At 38.6% G+C, this 19,248-nt stretch overlaps 1 protein-coding gene across 3 annotated transcripts in view; it reads right to left on the bottom strand.

Moving 5' to 3' along the window:
* Tis11 (Tis11 zinc finger protein) overlaps positions 1 to 19,248 on the bottom strand; it is a 292,416-nt gene that overhangs the window by 175,184 nt on the left and 97,984 nt on the right. Inside the window, exon 1 of one of the 3 annotated variants that reach the window (XM_067782404.1) lies at positions 6,284 to 7,479. The exons of the other annotated variants lie outside the window; for them this stretch is intronic. The gene's annotated coding sequence lies outside the window, so the exon portion shown is untranslated. Of the gene's footprint in view, positions 1 to 6,283; positions 7,480 to 19,248 lie in introns of those variants that run through there. 3 annotated transcript variants of the gene reach the window in all.

Below are 19,248 nucleotides of genomic sequence, written 5' to 3'. Positions count from 1 at the left end.
TTCACCCATGAGTTACGTCAGGCGCGTAGCGACGGGGGGTTTGGGGGGTTTACCCCTCCCCCTTGCCTAACGATCATTTGATTTTTTAGGTCGTTACAATACAAATATTTGATGTTTTTATGTCTATGTTAATACATTTCTTTATAATTCTGCTACACATTTACTTTGTTGGTGATATTATATTTTTAATATGCAAGCATATGTATGTACGAAGTGAACACTTATATTTTAAGCATATTCTGTTTCATAATAATTCTGCAATTTATTAAATATACAAATGTACATGTTAACTTTTACTATAATTTCATAAAGAAGTTTCCTTTTAAATTTGCCTAACGACCATCTACATACATATCAGAGAACAGCAAAAATCGAACACAACATCGTTCGACAACAACGGCAACATGATCGTGTTCAATGATCCAACTTGCTTAAACGAACATAATCGACATTGATTTAAAATCAACCAACTTATTGCATGCGAGAATATAATCAATTGAGGCGTTTGCTCGTTTGCCTCAACAGCGATTACATTCATCGGGATGAAAAGGCAAATATGAAAACTCCATGCGTTTGAATATTTGCTTGATCTTCTGCCCTTACTTCACGGCGACAAGCTACATATAAACATTGCTTGCGGTTCTGTTTGTTTGTCGAACTAAACGATACTAATTCTCGTGCTTTGATTTTATTCTCCACATTTAAATAATGTTAAATTTACAGCATTTTTTCGAAGTATACATTTCCTATTTTGAAATATAATGCAAATTTGATATTATTTTCCATGTGGAAAACACATTATTATAATGTAATATCTACTTTTTTTCATATCAAAAACACATTTCAAAAATGTAAAATTCAAATTATTTGATGAATGAAAAAATAATGTGTTTTTCACATTTTTTTTCCGTGTAGATATGACTTTTTTAAATAAAATTTTTTTTCTATTCGATCAGTTTCTTTCTCTTGAATTTTATATACGTATACGTTATTTTATTTATTTGTTATTTATTTATACGTTATACCTCATGCATAGGCTCAAAAAGCATGAATTCTACTTATTCCTGAAGGAGGTACATACTTCCGTTTTTTTTTTTATATTCTGTGGCTTTTCCTAATGTTCACATGTTGTTGAAAATCGTGTGTACGCTTCCAGTAACAACGGCAACGAACGAGAGATCTTTTTCAACTCTTAGACTGATTAAAAACTATTTGAGAAACACGATGAGTGAAAATCGATTGAATGGCTGTGCATCACTAAGCATCCACCGTGATCAAATTGTTACCGTTGATGAAGTTTTAGATGAAATGGCAAAGAAAAGCCGACGCATGCGCTTGTTTTTAATGTAACCTTTTTTAAAGTAAGAGCCGCCCACGCCGCCGCCGCCGATAAAGTGATCGGCGTAAACCTCTACGTTACGGGGTACCGTTATGCGAACAAAAGTAATATACTATGTGAGCTCTGCTCAGCAGGCACTTCTTATGCGGAAAGTGCTGTGAAAGTATTGTTACGCCTACCACACTAAAGAAATTTAAAAAGAAACAAGTAAGGACGGGACTGTCTTCGGCCGTGTCGAAGATCTTATTTCCTGAATAGAGCTCAACAATATTTCGATGAAATTTGAAGAATTCATAAAATCTGAACAATCAGTAATGGGATGTACATAAATATATTATACATTTCTTCGAGCTTGACGATTTCGATAGTTCATAATATCCTACAAATGTCACAACCGTGGCATGTCCACAACCACATTTTTCATAACATTTTAGGTGGTAAATTTGTTAAAATTTAATTACACGAACAATGAACTGTCATTAAATTAAATACTTGACTTAATCTGCAATATTAAATGTTGCTTTAATGATAACATCTCTGTTTTCGGTTTGTAATTTGATTTTGAAAAGTGTCCATGAGTTTTGGAGTAAAATTTTTTTATTCAAATCGTTAGGTTAGTACTGCTTTATTGCACACTGGTTTGTGACCTGTGAGTGTGAATTTTGATCAGCAAGTGCCTCCGCATATTTCCATGTTAATGTTTGCAGTCTTAAAATAACTAATATCCATTTTTAAACCCTGAAGAACTGGAAAAACGGTACGTATCAAAAAATCGTGTCACAACCGTGGCACTTGTACCTTTGTAGTTTTAAGTTAAGTACCGTCTATTTCACCATTTTTCTTTAAAGTTTGCTGACATAACCTTAAAATTTTACGGAAAATCTTGCGAGTCATACTAACTTTTTTTAATGAGCAGTTTATTGTCAAAATACAACCGTGGCAGAATTGAGTATCAAGAACAGAAATTAATAACTGTAGCTCGTCCATTTTGGGAACGTGTTTTAGCTTTAAAAACTCATAGAAAAATGATTAAAAATATCTGAAAATCGAACATTTTTTTTTCCAAAATTTTGGGTTAGTAAAACTGAGAGCTCGCGGAGAATCGCCCATATATATTATATGACCGATCTTGACCATTTCTTCAGACGATAAATTATGCCACATATGTAAGCACCTTGTAAAAACTCAAGGTTCTAAGTGTTAAAACCATGGAGAAATTGCGAAAAACCGGTTGTATGGGTTATATAATATGTATATGTGACACTCGGCGAGAAAAGGCCTCTACGTCGAATGCCGTTGAGTTGACACGGTGGGTCGTGTGCGCTAGCTTTCGAATGATGGTTGTATGGGAGATATATGCTATAGTGGTCTGATCCGCTCTGTTATTGAACAAGAAAGGCTTGAAAGGCTAATTTATTGCCGATATGAGAAATATCGGATATTGATACAAATTTCAAAAGAAAACATTGAACGTTTGAAAAAAAAAACAATTTTGCGTTTTTCGTAAGAGCTAATGTTACTATAGATTTTGAGTTGTTTTCACTTTTTAAGTTGCCAAAGTTCATGCGTTTGGTAGGTTTTCAAAGAATTTTATATGAGCGAATATTTAACTTCTTACGAATTAACTCGAAATTCTAAGGAACTACTCATATAAATTGCACCTAAAACGATGGCACGCATTTTGTTGCTACTTTTGGCGAAATTTGCTGCTTGAACAGATATTTCTTTTACAGATTCGAATTCGGAAGAAATTTTTTAAAGAAACAATAATATAAAGGAAAATATATAAAAAGTAAGGAAAGCAGATAAAAGACAGTTGCAACCGTTGTTATTTAACCGGTGTTACCGCGGTTCGATCCTCGGTGAAACCTGTTGAAATTAAAAACATTACGAAATTGCCTGACGATGATGACGTACCAGTTTTCGAAAGGGTACGATCGCAATATGCCAGTAAATGTTTCTTTCTTTTCAGTTTTCCCAAAATAAAACGCCTTGTACAAAGGCAGAATGTCTGAAATTGTACGAGAGTGTCTCAAATAAAGTAGGTAACACCATTAAACATACAAATACATACTGACGAAAAAAAAGTAAATTTTAGTTTGGCTCACAAGAGAATAAAAAAATTGTTTGACCGTTTTTTTTTGTAGTCTGGGTACATAAACTGGTTTGATTTATTTGTGAACGATTTTCCGTCAATTTTGTGACAAAGCAGGGCTTGTACCGTGTCTACCGTACTTTTTCGTTCTTTTCGGTTTCTTTATCCCTTATATATTTTTGTTAATTTTGAACACAATAACAATATATGTATAATACAACATCAGGCTAGCTAAGAGCTGTTTTTCACAATCGAATCAAAATACATAAAACATTTTTAACGTTTTGTTCTGATTTGTATGTATGTGCTGAATTTTTTCCCTACGCAGATGGGAGCCCTTGTTGCATATTACCCATTCACTTTTTTTCATTTTATAATTATTTGGAATGTTTGCTCCATTTTCCTATTGGGTATTTGTAGACTATATTGAGCTTAAAGTTTGAATACCTCACTTTTGTTATTGTATTTAAATACATGCGATCGCTTTTTGTCATTTCAAATACCGGTTTCGTATTGGTGATGACTTAGGAAACATAAGAAATAAGCGAAATAAATAAATTATAAATATGCGCATATAGCATTAGGTAACCATGAGTCTACAATTAAGTATGGTATATTAAGAGTGGGACATTTTACATAACACCATAACACGCAATGATTGAGGTCTAGGTCAATTTGGCCATTACTAGGTATTGACAATTTTAATATTCACGGGAGTTAAAATGTCATTTAAACTACAGCTGAAACTATCAAACATTTGTAGTATATCTTGCAATTTTAGTTTGTTTACAGTAGGAAACATATGTAGCATAAACAAATTTGTTTATCAATGCCGATGACAGAGTGCCGTACTTTGAAAGTAATGCAATTTTAGCGTTTATATTTCTAATATTTTCATTTGTGCACGCATATTTTATGAGAATCGCTACAAGCGACTTCGACGAAATCGGAAAAATTTTAATTTAGACAATATATTGATTGAGAAGTATTTAGTCGAACTGCTCCTGCTCCCTCAGTGTTAGCGCCTGAGGGGCTTTGGCATTTAAAGAACGAACATTGGCTGAATTTCTGGAATTTGAACCCTGATTATTTGAATTTCTGTTATTTCCAGACCGATTATTATTGTTATTGTTGGAATTGCTATTGACTCTATTGTAATTGCGATTATTGCCTCTGTTATAATTGTTATGTCGGAAATTTGTATTATTGTGTTGCCTATTTGCGTTATTGTTAAATCGAAAATTACTATTGTTGTTGTAACCGAAATTACTGTTGCCTCTAGAATTTCCACGGAAATTATTATATCTTATTGGACGTGACCGAAACGCTAACACCTGTCGCTCTTTAACTTCCTGTTTTCGCTCTATAATCATCTTCGCTACAACGTCCTTTGAATCTTTGAAGGTTGTTGACGCAAGGATTGATTTCACCATATCTGACCTACTGTTTAATCTACAAACGCTAATGGTTTGTTCAACTGCCATCTCATGGGCTTTTGCCTTCGTCATACCTTCAATGATTAGACATCGCTCTAGCGAGTCAGAAAGCTCTTCTACCTGCTTTGAAAATTCTGAAAAATTGTTATTGGTTACTCTTAAGGCTGCAATTTTGCCCGCGACAACTTTCGAGTTGTCTGGCCTAATTTCACTACATAGCGCTTCTTTAATTTGGTTGACTGATTCTATATGCGTTGGTAGGGCTTCGCCAGCTTTGCCTTCGAGCTTGGATTTTAAAAATGCAATAAAAGTAGGAGTTAAATTTTCGTTAGAAAATACTTCCATTAATTCAACTTTATTTATAAACGAGCCAAGTGCTAATGGGTCTCCACTGTAGTTGTCTCGCATAATCGAGGCACAAGTATTAATAAACAATTGTTTCTCCTCGATTGTGGTCATGGTTGTAACGTTAAGAACCGGAGTTAGAATAGAAAAACTAGAATTTGGAATTACAGGTTGATCAGCAAATCCTAAAAAGTCTGCACTCAGGGATAATTTATAATTATGTTCACTTGTTAAGGTATCAGTTGACGATGCACTTGAAGATGAATCAGAATCTGAATTATTGGAATCTATATCTTGCTCTGAGTTTTCGGAATCTAAATTTTGCTCTGAATTTTTGGAACTTGAACTCGGATGGGAATCTTTAGAAACAACCTTCCCGCTTCTTAGGTCCATACGCGTTGAAACGAATACACAAAATATTAAAATTTTTGTTGCAAGATATGTGGAATTTGTTTATGAAGATTGAATAGAAATTGAATTTAAAGGAAATTAAATTGGAACGGGTTGAGTTGAGCTCAAAAGAAAATTATGAAAGTATTCTTAAAGGGAATTTATGAAAATATTTTAAAAGAAATTTGTGAAAGTATGTATTTTTGAAAGCTTTTAGATTTTAGTTATAGTTATACAATTGGTTAGCGAATACTTATAGCAAAAAAACTTTAGTTAGTGAATTTTATTGAAATACTAAAGTTAGTGATCAGTTGATAAAAGGATTCAAGAAAATATTTACTTTACGCTTTTGTTGTCCGCAAATCCAAACTCAATGATTGGAATTAGCTGAAAATTTTCCATGCAAAACGGAAGTGGGAATTGGGATTCACATGCAATTTAAAAGATGTTGAATATTGTTTACGAATATATTTATTGGAATGTAAGAATTTATAATTGTACAGAGTGTGAAAAAAATTTTGAATAAGAAATGTATGGCAAAATTATAATTTTTTTTGAATTTATGAAAATTGGTTTTGTAACGTTCAGAAATTGAAAAAAGTAATTTTAAGTAGTTTTTATAAAATGAGTTTAAATAGTATAAAAGTGAGTATAAAAATTAAGAAAAAAATTCCATACCAAAATGCCTCTGCGTTTTACCGTTTGCTGTTTTTCTGCTGCGTTTGGTGTATTGCTGCTGCGCTTGCTGTTCTGCTGCCGCCACCTGATATTCTGCCGCTGCACTTGCTGTTCCTAATGGCGTCACTAGCCTTCCGCTATTCGGTTTTTCGATGTATGGTGGTTTGCCGTTATGACGGTGGCGTGGCTAGTGCCGTTATTAATGTGGCGTTGCTAGTGCCGTTTTTTGTTTTTTTTTTCCACTTAGAAATGTGTACAGTTTATTCAAAAGGCTTGGTTTTTCGTTTTCCGAATTATATTATTTCTGCTTCCGTTTAGTTTTTGTTTTATTATTAATTTCGAAATTTCTCTTATTATTTCCGTTTTTATTAATTCTTTGTGTTATGCGTATATAAATTTTCTTTAAATGTCTTTCAATTAAAAAAAAATTTTTTCTCTCACTAGCCACTGCCATAAGCCACAACTACCGCCATATTTGAGCTGATTTCTCTTTAATTGAAGCTTTTTATTGCATGTTTTTTTTTGAAAATGATTAGATTTTTTTATATTTTATATGTGTTTATACGCTCGATAATTCAGTTTTGTCTTTGTATTTTTTTTTTGATTTTTCCGAGTTTTGTATTTTCTTGTAAAAATTTTTAAATTTAGTAATTTTTTGTAGAAGTTGTTTAAACTTTTTGTATTTTTTTGTAATTTTTTTTTCAGTTTTTGGATTTTTTTTGTAAATTTTTGATTTTAAACTTTTTTTGTAGGAATTTTTAAATGTTTTGTAATTTTTTTGTAGATTTTCTGTTTTATATTTTTTTGTATTCGTATTAAATTTTGTAAACAAATTTTTTTGTAGATGGTTTTTTAACTTTTATATTTTTGTATTTTTTGTAAATTTTCATTTTTGAAATTTTGTGTTGGGCTTTTTTTTTCCTTTTAATTTGAGCACCCACGCTTGTTGGGAGGCTTGCCTCCTTCCGGCCCTTCGCCGTATTTACAGGGCTTCGGCCCACGGTCGCCATTTAAAAGATCCATTCGACGGATCTGCAAAAAAGGTGGTTTTGCGCGCACACACACTGCTCCACGCACGTACTTACGTATGTTTTAATCTATTGTCTTTTGTTCTCGTTTAATAAATAAATTGTTAGGTTAATTTTAAATATAATTGTTTTATTTTAATAACTTTTAGTTCTCTTGTTTCACTCAGCCTGTAATTTAATTTTTAGCTTTAACACTACGTATGTTTTAATCAATTTTGTTTCGGAAACTTTTGCGGCGGCCGGTTCACTTAAAACTGAAAAACTGCCGCTAACGCAACTATGTAGCTAGGCAGCTTTTCTTTACGTTGCTTAGCAACGATATTAATGATGGCGTCGATCAACGGCAGTTTCAGCCAATCAGAAACTCTCCGAGTTGCTCGACTCTAACAATTTTAGTGATGCCAAGTGCATCTGATGTATGGTTGCATCTTGCACATTTCTAAAGAGGGTTGCCATCGCAATTTATTTTAATGCAATTTACTATGGCACTACACTATGCGAGATTGCTTCTGTAATTGCTGCTTGGCTGTCAATATAAAAGTTAGCACGGCTGCAGTTTATGCTATTCTCTTCCAGTGTTTCTACTGCTTTGGTTACGGCTAATACGTCCGCTTGGAAAACGCTACAGTGATATGGCAGCTTGTAGGATCTATTTATTTAAGGATCAGCGCAGTATACCACAGATCCCACTCTTTCCACTACTTTGGAACCGTCTATGTACACATGTATCGCCCCGTCGGCCATTTGAGCACCTTTACGCCAACCATCCACCTCTATTGTAGTTTATAACAGTGCTTCGTGAAATATATGTGACAGGGTAAGCTGAAATAAGTTTCAACTGCTAAGTCTGAAGTTCCGTTATATTTACAAACGCAACATCTTGAATGATTGTGACGATGTTCGCTTTTACATCAAAACTCATGAACATGCGGATACACTGGCTAGGCCACGTTATGCGAATGAAGTATAGGAAGAGGGCGGCCCCGGTCGGCTGGAAGGACCAGGTGGAAAACGGTTTCAACTCCCTTGGTGTGACCGATTGGCGCCAGTTGGCAGAGCGAAGAAGCGACTGGCTCGCCTTGTTGGAAGGCCATAACCGCTTAAACGGTTAAGCGCCAATTAAGTAAGTATGTGACAGATCTGTATCTTCCAAGTGTGACTTTCTTAGTTGTTCCATGTCCCATTCACCCGTACACGTTATGGTAATAAGCCGGATATCTTTGATGCCTTAATTTGCCTCAGCTTTCGAACAGTGCTTGCATTTCAAATTATATGGTCGTGACATTGCATCGGCATTCCCATGGGTCATAGCTTTGGAGTCGCTCGATCCACCGTGCCAATTGACCTTCTGGGTTACGGAACTGCAGGAGCCATTTCAACGCTGCGTGATCTGTCCTGACGCGGAATTGTTGCCCGTAGAGGTACTTGTGAAAATGTTTAATGCACTCTACCAATGCCAACAGCTCTCTCCGTGTAACGCAATAGTTCCTCTCTGGTTTTCCAATTGATCGGCTGTAATATGCAACTACCTTCTCCTGCCCTTCGACCAGTTGTGACAAAGCGCCTCCTATAGCATATCCACTCGCATCTGTATCTATAATAAAAGTTGATCCTGGAATCGGATATGCCAACATTAGGGCAGTGCACAAATGCTCTTTCAATGTTTGGAATGCTAGAGCTCGGGAAGGCTATGGGCTACGCTGGCAAAGTTTGGTACAAATCTACGGTAATATGTGCAGAGTCGCAGGAAACGTCTTAGTTCATGCAGGTTCAATGGTCTTGGCCAATCCCTTAAAGCTTCTATCTTTTTGTTCGCAGTACAGATGCCTTCCGTCGTTACTTTATGGCCCAAATAACTTACTTCCTTTTTAAACAGCGAACACAGTCCCGCTTATTGATTTGCTTATTTGAATTTTTTATACATAAGCGAATTTTTCAAAACGCATCTATTTTTGTTTTGACTTTTACTACACAATAGCTGTTTTTTTTCCATCTATAGACGTTTACGCTTAAACTTTATATGGACTGCTAAGCTGAAACTTTAAATACACCTCTGAAATTGCTGCGCATAAAATTTGTCCTACTAAATTTCAATACGCATTATACTTAGATGTAACTTAAATATCTGTCTATGTTTCACACTAACTCTATGTATCACTTCTAAAAATGATGTGTGCCCACTATCAACATATGTTTGTGTCCCCGCTTTTCGGTACAACATGCTATGTAGCTATTTGCCGCTAGGTGGGTCTCCTAAGCATTATCTAAGCGAGGTATAGGCTTTTTTTTACGCGCAAACGTAAACGTATACGCGTATAAAAAAAACACGGCTAATATTGTACATTAATTAATTAATACTTTGTTTCATTAAGGTTTGGTTTGTCTTTAGTAACGGCAAAAACAGTAAAGGTTGGTACAGTTTGTACCGGTTTGTACCGTACCAACCATGCAATGCTCCCGTTTAAAGTCCCTTTTCTTTGAAGGAAGACAAAAGCGTTATAAGCGATGCTTCGGGCTCAGAGAGCGAAAGTAGTGAAGACTCAAGGAGCTATATGATCGTTTGGCAAGTGAATCCAAACAGAGAAGTTGCGTAGAGAAGGGTACGGAGCAGACTGAATAAAAGAGCTCTCTCGCAGTAAGATTTGTTCAATTGTCGACCAAAAGAAACCCATAGAGTGAACACTTGAAATAGGCCTGTGAACCGATAGAAATAGGACGGAGACAATTAAAAGCGACAAGCCTAATTTCAGTGGCAGAAAGGACCCTGTCCCAAACCTGTGAAGCAGGCCAGCCGCATAGATCAGCCAAGCGGGTCTAAAGCTGTAGAACAGATGAACTCATTAGCGAGGTAGTAACTACCTCAAAAGCAGCAGGTAAGGGGGAGGATGTGAAAAGTGTCAAAAACGGATGTGGGAGTAGGAGATAAGCCAAAGTGAGGTAGCGGTAATACTCCGGTTTTCTCAGGAGCCAACGGAAGACGTGGCCACAAAAGATGATTTAGGTGCTCATTTGGTTTTCGATGTATTCGCAAATAAGTATAGGTCTGCTAGCTTAACGTAAAGTTTCGAATTTATAAAATATGCCACTTATGCGAATATCTCGAAAACTAAATGAAGACCTAAATTATCTTTTGTGGCCCTAAAAAGCACCTAAGTAGCTCCTAATTTTGATATATTTTTTATTAAAAAAAAAATGACGTAATTGACGTAAAGCTAGCAGACACACACTTTTTTGCTAATATCTCGAAAACTAAACGAAAATCTAAATTATCTTTTGTGGCCCTAAATAGCACCTAAAAAGCACTTAATTCTCAAACAACTTAAGCTTATTTTTGAGCACTTGGGTCTGCCAGCTTTACGCACGTCAACGGAAGGTAACACTAAGACTCCGGCTGTTCCCGATGAGTGATAACGCGAAGCAGTTAGTAACGGTGCCGCTGGTTCATCGTAGCAATAATTTCTGATGTCTACTGAATGTGCGCCCTCCTTTATTCCAGCCTCTCTCCACGACTAAAAAATTAATTAGTTTTCCACTACCACTCAGCTGAATGAAAAAAACAAGTAAAGGTGCCAAGTTCGGGTGTAACCGAACATTATATACTTAGCGTAAATTTTAATTGTACATTTCATTTAAGATAAATTAGTTTTCTACATAACACGTGGCATCGCCCGTTAAAAAAAATGTCTTTATACCTGTACAACCAACCGTTATCCAATCAAAGTTAATATACTCTGTGTGCAAAGCACACTGAGTATAATAACGGTGTATATGCCTCCACTCAAATGAGTGAAGAAAAAATTGTATGCACTAAGCTGAACATGATGATACTTTTTGCCTTACCACTGGTGCATTACATCTCTGCCAGGGACTAATAAAGGAGAATGAGGAATGATTGCCCCAGCGGGTTAGGTGGTCAGAATATACCCGCGATAGGTATGCCTGTCGTAAGAGGCGACTAAAATACCAGATTCAAGAGGCTGTGTAGCGGAACCCTTCACGTTGCCAGCGCAATATATAGCTTCCCCATACCCAATTGTCAACCTCCCTATCCGCGGCGAATCCTGTTTCACTAACAGACGAGGCTCTGGCGACCCTAAGCTCCTCATGGAACTTTGGGTTAGGGAGGGAGGGGATGGCCTGAAGGTTTAATGTGGCCACATAAATCGTTCCCGAGATGGTCAGGCTAGCACCTTAATGGCGTTGTGGTACCGGAGCGTACCGGATCTGTATCCGGCAAAGGAACATCACATCGATAACATTCTCCAAAGCCTTCGGGGAGCAACCTTATCGCTACAACAACAACAGGAATGATTGCGTAGCACTGAAGAGTAACTTGATATGATGCAGAAAAGCCAGCAGACAGAATCGCCGGATCCAGATGGTATATTCTCTTCCATGCTACAAATCGAGTAGATCAATCATGGAATGTATTAATATTCGAAGCGTACATAAGACTGAACAATGTACCCCACTCTTGGAGAACTGTTCCTGTTATTTTCTAACCAAGGGCGGGTAAGTCAGCTGTATCGTTAAAAGACTACAGTCCCATTAGTTTTACATGTTGTTGTTGTTGTTGTAGCAGTGCTTCCCCCCCTCCAATAGGTGCGACCAAGGACACAACAAATTAAATGGGGTTACACTGAAATGACAGCCTTTGTCGGGAAAAATCCCGAGTCGCTCCGTTACATAGAACCGGCTGCCTTGGGAAGCGATTAGCTGTACATCACTTCTGCTGATAGATGTGCACATAACGCCCAGCATGGATGAAAAATTTTTCCCACAACACAACATGGGTACACCAAAGGCACATCGGTAGACACGGCACTACTACTAAGAGGTATAAGGTGCCGAATTGAACTAAGCATAAGCTAGGACGGTTGACTTTGCAACAGAAACCTTGTACAAAATATCTGGGAATCGTTCTAGAAAATAAGTTGTCGTGGAAGCTCAACGTGTAAAAGAGAGTGAAGAAGGCCATGGCGGAACTTTATGCATGGGACTCAATACCTGTTGTTGTTGTAGCAGTGCTAATAGGTGCCACGGATCACAAATTGTCATCAATATCCTCTAACGGGGGTCCAAGGAAACTTGCTGTTTCAACAGGGGTGGGCCATAATGAGAGGGGTGTTAGAGGCGTTGGTTACACAATACAGTTAAAGGGATGGTGTCATGTGGGGACACATTACAAGCCGGACATATGTTTGGTATGGGGGGTTGATAATGGATAAGTAAAAGTTTAACCAGTTACATTATCCAGATCGAAGTTGACCTAGAGTGACTCGCGTTTCCCTAGGGAGAGTGCGTTTCTCTTCTGCTAGTTTTGGGTAATGTTCTTTGAGTACAGGATTCACCGGGCAATTCCTGGCATAGAGGTCCGACGCCTGTTTGTGGAGTTCATTGAGGACCTGCTGGTGTTTTTTACCTTCATATGGATGTTGTCTCAGATGCCGTATTTCCTCATAATGCTTACGGAGATTACTCCTTAAACCCCTGGGCGGTGTTGGCTCATCAATCAGATGTGTGTTGGGATGCCCAGGTTTCTGGGTATTAAACAGGAACTGTTTGGTTAGTATTCTCACCTCATTATGTAGGTGCTGTTCTGGGGACATAAGAAGACCACCCGTGGGGGTTCTGAGGGCGGTATTTTGACAGGCCTGTAGCTTCTTCCAGTGAGTAGTCTTAGGCTTGGCGACCATATTGGGGACGCGTAGCATGCAATCGGCTGGCCAATTGCTTTGCAAGTGGTAATGAGCGTTTCTTTATCTTTACCCCAAGTACTGCCAGTAGAGATTTGGGGATTTTATTGCGGCTCTGGATTGTCGGTACCATTGCGGCTGCATGCTCACCAAAATGTAGATCCCGATCAAACGTCACACCCAAGATTTTGGGGTTTAAGACAGTCGGTAGCGTAGTGCCATTGACGTGGATGTTCAAAATGGTCGACATTTGGGACGTCCATGTTGTAAATAAGGTCGCGGAAGATTTAGTCGGTGATAATGCCAGGTTTCGCGAGGCGAAAAAACTGGAGAGATCAGGGCGGTAGCCGTTTATTTTATTGCATAGCGCATCGATCTTTGGGCCTGGGCCTGTGGCCATTATTGTGCAGTCATCGGCGTAGGAAACGATTGTGACTCCTTCCGGTGGTGAAGGTAGCTTAGATATGTAGAAATTAAACAAAAGTGGGGATAGGACACCACCCTGTGGCACCCCTTGTTTAATTCTTCTTGGTTTGGATGTTGCGTTCCTAAATTGCAGCGATGCCTGCCGACCACCCAGATAATTTGCGATTTACCTTTTAAGACTTGGGGGAAGGGTATACCCTTCCTGGTCTTGCAGTAACGTGCCCTGGTTGACCGTATCAAACCCTTTTGACAGGTCTAGCGCAACGAGTACTGTTCTATGGTGGGGTTTTTGATTTAAACCGCAATTTATCTGGGTGCCAATGGCATTTAGCGCGGTGGTTGTGCTAGGTAGTTTTCTAAAGCCATGCTGATGATAGACTAGTTTAGGCATTTCAACAGAAGAGAAATTGTCGCTCTTAAATTAACAAAATTCTGTAAAATTGACAGATTCCTGGTGAATCTAACTGATTTTTCTGTTAACACAACTGATCTCACTGGTCATTTCAACAGCGATCCACAGTCAATACATGAGGAAATTTCAAAGAGAATTTTACGCTCACTGCGCTTTTTACTTTGTACTTATGACGATGGTGCCACTTGTTAAAAAAAAAAAAAACACCAAAATAAGAAAACCACCAAATCGAAAAAACACACAAAATGGGAAAACAATAAAAAACTAGTTTTTCAGTTATCAATACAAAACGAAAACCCCTTTTTTGAATTTTCTGTGTAAAAAATTATGAGATACCGGGACACCTATTTATCGGGTACAATTTTGCAACTTCTCCTCCAAGCGAAATTGCAACATTGCGCCCTCTTGTTGCAAAACTTTTGTTTGAACGAACAGGATTTTTCCAAAGTTAGTAACATTTTGTTCAAGTTTTTATGAAATTTCTTCATGAACGAATCTAATAAAATAATAAAAAAATATCCTTTTTTAAAAAACATAAAAGTTTGAGTTGTTTTGAAATCGTTTCAACTTAAAGTGTTACGAAAATTAAACTTGCCGAATTACGTGTAAAGTTACTCCAGTGGTGAATTACCTTCCTGCGATTTGATTCTTTACTTTTCTATAACTTACAAGTTCTCTATTTAAAATGTTATGTCAAACATTTATACTACAAGTTTTGTTCGAAACAATCAAGTGTGGCAACTACATGCGAGAGAAGAAATTGAGAATGAGCTGAGCTGCAACTGAAAGAATTGAGAAACAATTTTGTGACTACTATTTTCATTTCTATTTGCAAAGATAAGTTCAAAATTCTAAATTAAATAAATTATAAAATATAAAATTTGGTGTAAGTGCGTTTAATAAAACAAAATAGTAAAGTATATCATGTTTAATGTGTGCCAGCATATTTTATGCAAGCTCAATTGACGTTCGCCTAGTAAGTGCCACCGTGGTGTGATGGTAGCGTGCTCCGCCTGCCACACCGTATGCCCTGGGTTCGCACCTCGGGCAAAGCAACATCAAAATTTTAGAAATAAGGTTTGTCAATTAGAAAAAAAATTTTCTGAGCGGGGTCGCCCCTCGGCAGTATTTGGCACGCGCTCCGAGTGTATTTCTGCCATGAAAAGCTCTTAGTGAAAACTCATCTGCCTTGCAGATGCCGTTCGGAGTCTGCATAAAACATGTAGGTCCCGTCCGGCCAATTTGTAGGAAAATCAAGAGGAGCACGACGCAAATTGGAAGAGAAGCTCGGCCCTAGATCTCTTCGGAGGTTATCGCGCCTTACATTTATTTTTTTTTGTCGCAACAACTTTTTTTGTTCATTTGACTACTAAAACGGTCAATTACGAGTCAACGATTTGTGCGCAGTTGATTCAACATCTTGTTGTGACGGATAAAAATTTACAGAAATTTCGGTTGAATTGACCCGTATTTCGGCTGATTTTACCAGTCTTTTTCTTTCAGTGTATGTTAGCTGGTTTCCCAGGATTTAGTATCGGGACCACCTTGGCCATTTTCCATTTTTCGGGTATGACAAAGGTGGAAAGAGACATGTTGAAGACATGTGCTACATATTTGAAACCCTCTTTTCCTAGGCTTTTAGGCATCGGCATGGCTATGCCGTCTGGGCCCACTGCTTCAGATGGTTTAGCATGACCGATGGCATCCTCAACCTCTTTGGCGGTGATGGTAATTGGGGCGCGCTGAATTTATGTTTATGTGCGCCTCTGTTGGCCCCGTCTAACTTTTTCAACCGTACAATGCATTATATATTGTCGGCAAAAAGCGCTCGCGCATTTTTTCGCTTCCGACAGCACTTTATCGTCAAAGGCGTTGGAAATTTTGTCATTGTGCTTAGACGGATTCAAAAGGGACTTTACCATGGACCAAAGCTTACCCACACCGGCAGAGAGGTTACAATCCCTTAAATGCAATCTTATGCGTCTGCTCATATCCCTTATTTGGGGGTCGCAGGGATCGAGCTGTCTTATAAGGTCACGTTCTCTCGCTAAATTTGCGGCCCCGCCGGAAAATGAGGCCGGATTTCCGTAATTCTGTCGGCAGGAATAAAACAAGCCTGGGCGGATTCAATAAACTTGCGGAAAGCTCTTTCCCCTTGGCGAACATTAGTCGGGATAGGGAGGGCAGCAAAGCAACTGTCTGTTAAGGATTTGTACTCATCCCACTTTCCTTTTTTAAAGTTTATGAAAGTGCGTTTTTCGGTGACGATGAAGTAGGCGGTTCGCTCAAGCGAAATAAGTATAGGCAGGTGGTCAGATGCCAATGTTACCATCGGCTGCCAGTTATGTCAGTTTACGTGGTCTGATGTGAAGTGGCCCTGCTACGCTCAAAATCGCTTTGGTTGTGTAAAATACAAAACTGCTCTGGATAATACGCAGCCTTTAAGGGCACTTTATGTTGCGAAGCGGTGTGTCAGTTCTTTAACCATTGGGGACCAAAATAAAATTTTAGCAACTTCTCTTATATCTAAAGAGAAAAAGGAAGACTTGTTAAGCATTTTGAACTTAGTCGATCCCATGTTCCATAAATTTTACAAAAATCTGAACTTGGGAAATATACGGAATACTGATCCAGATATTGTCGATGTCTCTACATCTATTGAAAATATTGAGAACGATACCTCTCAATAGGATATGCGGTCCCCATTATGTCAAATTGTTGAAATTCCTTTCAGATGCTGTATGTTTCATTCTTATTTTTTGCATTACATTATTTACATACATTTACAAAAGGTTAATTTAATGAAATAAATGCACCTAATGCTTTGTTTTCACTATGTCAAAATCACTGACATCAAATACTGACATAACTGTCACCATGGCGATTTGGTGTCAAATGTGTTCTCATTACATATTAAAAACTGGCATGAAGTCCATATAGCAGTGTGTGCCAAAGACTGTCATCAAATTGTGGTGTCAGTCGATTGACATCCAGTTTTCACCACTGACGTCAAACGTTAAGTAAATATTTTTGACAGCGACGGGGTCATTGCGGGACTTTTTCGGGATCATTTGGGGTACCTACCGGCATCATTTCCGGTTGCTTTTCGGGTTCCGTCCGGGATCTCATCGGGGTCATTTCGGGACTTTTTCGGGATCATTTGGGGTACCTTCCGGCATCATTTCTAGATGGTTTGGGGTATCCGTCCGGGAGCCCGTCGGGGTCATTTTGGGACTTTTTCTCGACTAATACGGGATCATTTGGGGTACCTTGCGGCATTATTTCTGGAGGGTTTTAGGGATCCGTCCGGGATACCATCAGGGTCATTTCGGGACTTTTTCGGGATCATTTGGGGTACCTTCCGGCATCATTTCTAGATGGTTTTGGATATCCGTCCGGGATCCCGTCGGGTTCATTTCGGGACTTTTTCGCGACTGATACGGGATCATTTGGGGACCCTTTCGGCATCATTTCTGGAGGGTTTTAGGGATCCGTCCGAGATCCCATCAGGGTCATTTCGGGCCTTTTTTGGGATCATTTGGGGTACCTTCCGGCATCATTTCTAGATGGTTTTGGGTATCCGTCCGGGATCCCGTCTGGGTCATTTCGGGACTTTTTCGCGACTGATACGGGATCATTTGGGGACCCTTTCGGCATCATTTCTGGAGGGTTTTAGGGATCCGTCCGGGATCCCATCAGGGTCATTTCGGGACTTTTTCGGGATCATTTGGAGTACCTTCCGGTACCATTTCTAGATGGTTTTGGGTATCCGTCCGGGATCGCGTCGGGGTCATTTCGGGACTTTTTCGCGACTAATACGGGATCATTTGGGATTCTGGAGGGTTTTCGGGATCTGTACGGGATCGTTTGGGGACCCTTCCGGCATCATTTCTGTGTGGTTCTCTGGATAAGTCTAGAATCGTGTCGTTGTCATTTCGGGTTTTTTGGGACTATTCCGGGAACTTTTGGAGACCCTTCCGGGTCATTTCTGGATGGTTTTCGGGATCGTTTGGGGACCCTTCCGGCATCATTTCTGTGTGGTTCTCTGGAAAAGTCTAGAATCGTGTTGTTGTCATTTCGGGTTTTTTTTTTTGGGACTATTCCGGGAACTTTTGGAGACCCTTCCGGGGCATTTCTGCGATATCGTCGGGGTCAATTCATGGCTTTTTCTGGATAAATTCGGGATCATTTGTTGGATCCTATCAGGTTATCAGCTCATATAGATCTTTTGTTTACTCAATTACAAAAATAAAGTGCATTAGACAGAAAAAATGTTTAAAACAGATAACTTGATAAGCAGGCTAACGTGAATAGCCCATATATTTCATTTTCTCCTTACGGACGGGGCCGCAGGTTAAGGCTAGTATATTTATAAAGAAAAAAAGAACTCACGCGGAAAGAGTGGTGCAGGCTGTTCCACTTGGCAGATACCTCAAATCGCGACATCTTTAAAATATCCGCGACATCTTTCCATTGAGCCTCCCTCAAATTCCGGTCCCTGTTTTGAGGCGAAACAAAATTCAAGGTCCCCTCCCTGACCTCTACTTCCTGCAATAGCTTCTCCGTTTACTCGGCTGTCCATTTTTCAGTCAATTTTCTTACCCGCTTCCTTTTTTCAGTGGTACTACCGACTGGGTGAACGAAAATTGCAGAATTTGAAGCTGACTCATGCATTAGGTCCTCCAACTACTCCAACTCCAAACGGCAACCCTACTCAAAAATGTGCGTATTGTAATGCGGAGTGAAATACCTTTCGTTTGATACCCATATCGGCATATCTCTTGCAATTTTTTTAAATTTCGAATAGGTGGCAACCCTAAATGGCAACCCTACTCAAAAATTTTCCTATTGTAATGCAGAGTAAAATACCTTTCGTTTGATACCCATATCGGCATCTCATGCACTTTTTTTAAATTTCGAATAGGTGGCAACCCTAAATGGCCACCCTACTCAAAAATGTCCCTATTGTAATGCGGAGTGAAATACCTTTCATTTGATATTCATATCGGCATATCTCATGCAATTTTTTTTTAATTTCGAATAGGTGGCAACCCTAAATGGCAACCCTACTCAAAAATGTTCCTATTGTAATGCGGAGTGAAATACCTTTCGTTTGATACCCATATCGGTATATGTCATGCAATTTTGTTTTAATTTCGAATAGGTGGCAACCTTGTGAGACATTCTGAGTGGCAACACTTAAGTAGAAAGTCTTAGAAGGGGATACATTATCTCTGTGCCAAATTTCATTTAAATCGGTTGAGCCGTTCCCGAGATCGTTCGGCTAAACAAACAAACAAATTGCTCGTTTAATGACAGATTTGCCAGAATCTTCTTCAAATCTTTTTTGTGTGTCAAACGTTTCCAACTGTCCTGGCAAACTGAAACTTGGTCGTTTTCACT

This window comes from Eurosta solidaginis, chromosome 4, assembly GCF_040869045.1.
Source record: "Eurosta solidaginis isolate ZX-2024a chromosome 4, ASM4086904v1, whole genome shotgun sequence".
NCBI classification, from domain to species: Eukaryota; Metazoa; Arthropoda; class Insecta; order Diptera; family Tephritidae; genus Eurosta; species Eurosta solidaginis.
The sequence above is the reverse complement of the archived record's forward strand: the minus strand, read 5'-3'. Positions and strand labels throughout refer to the sequence as shown.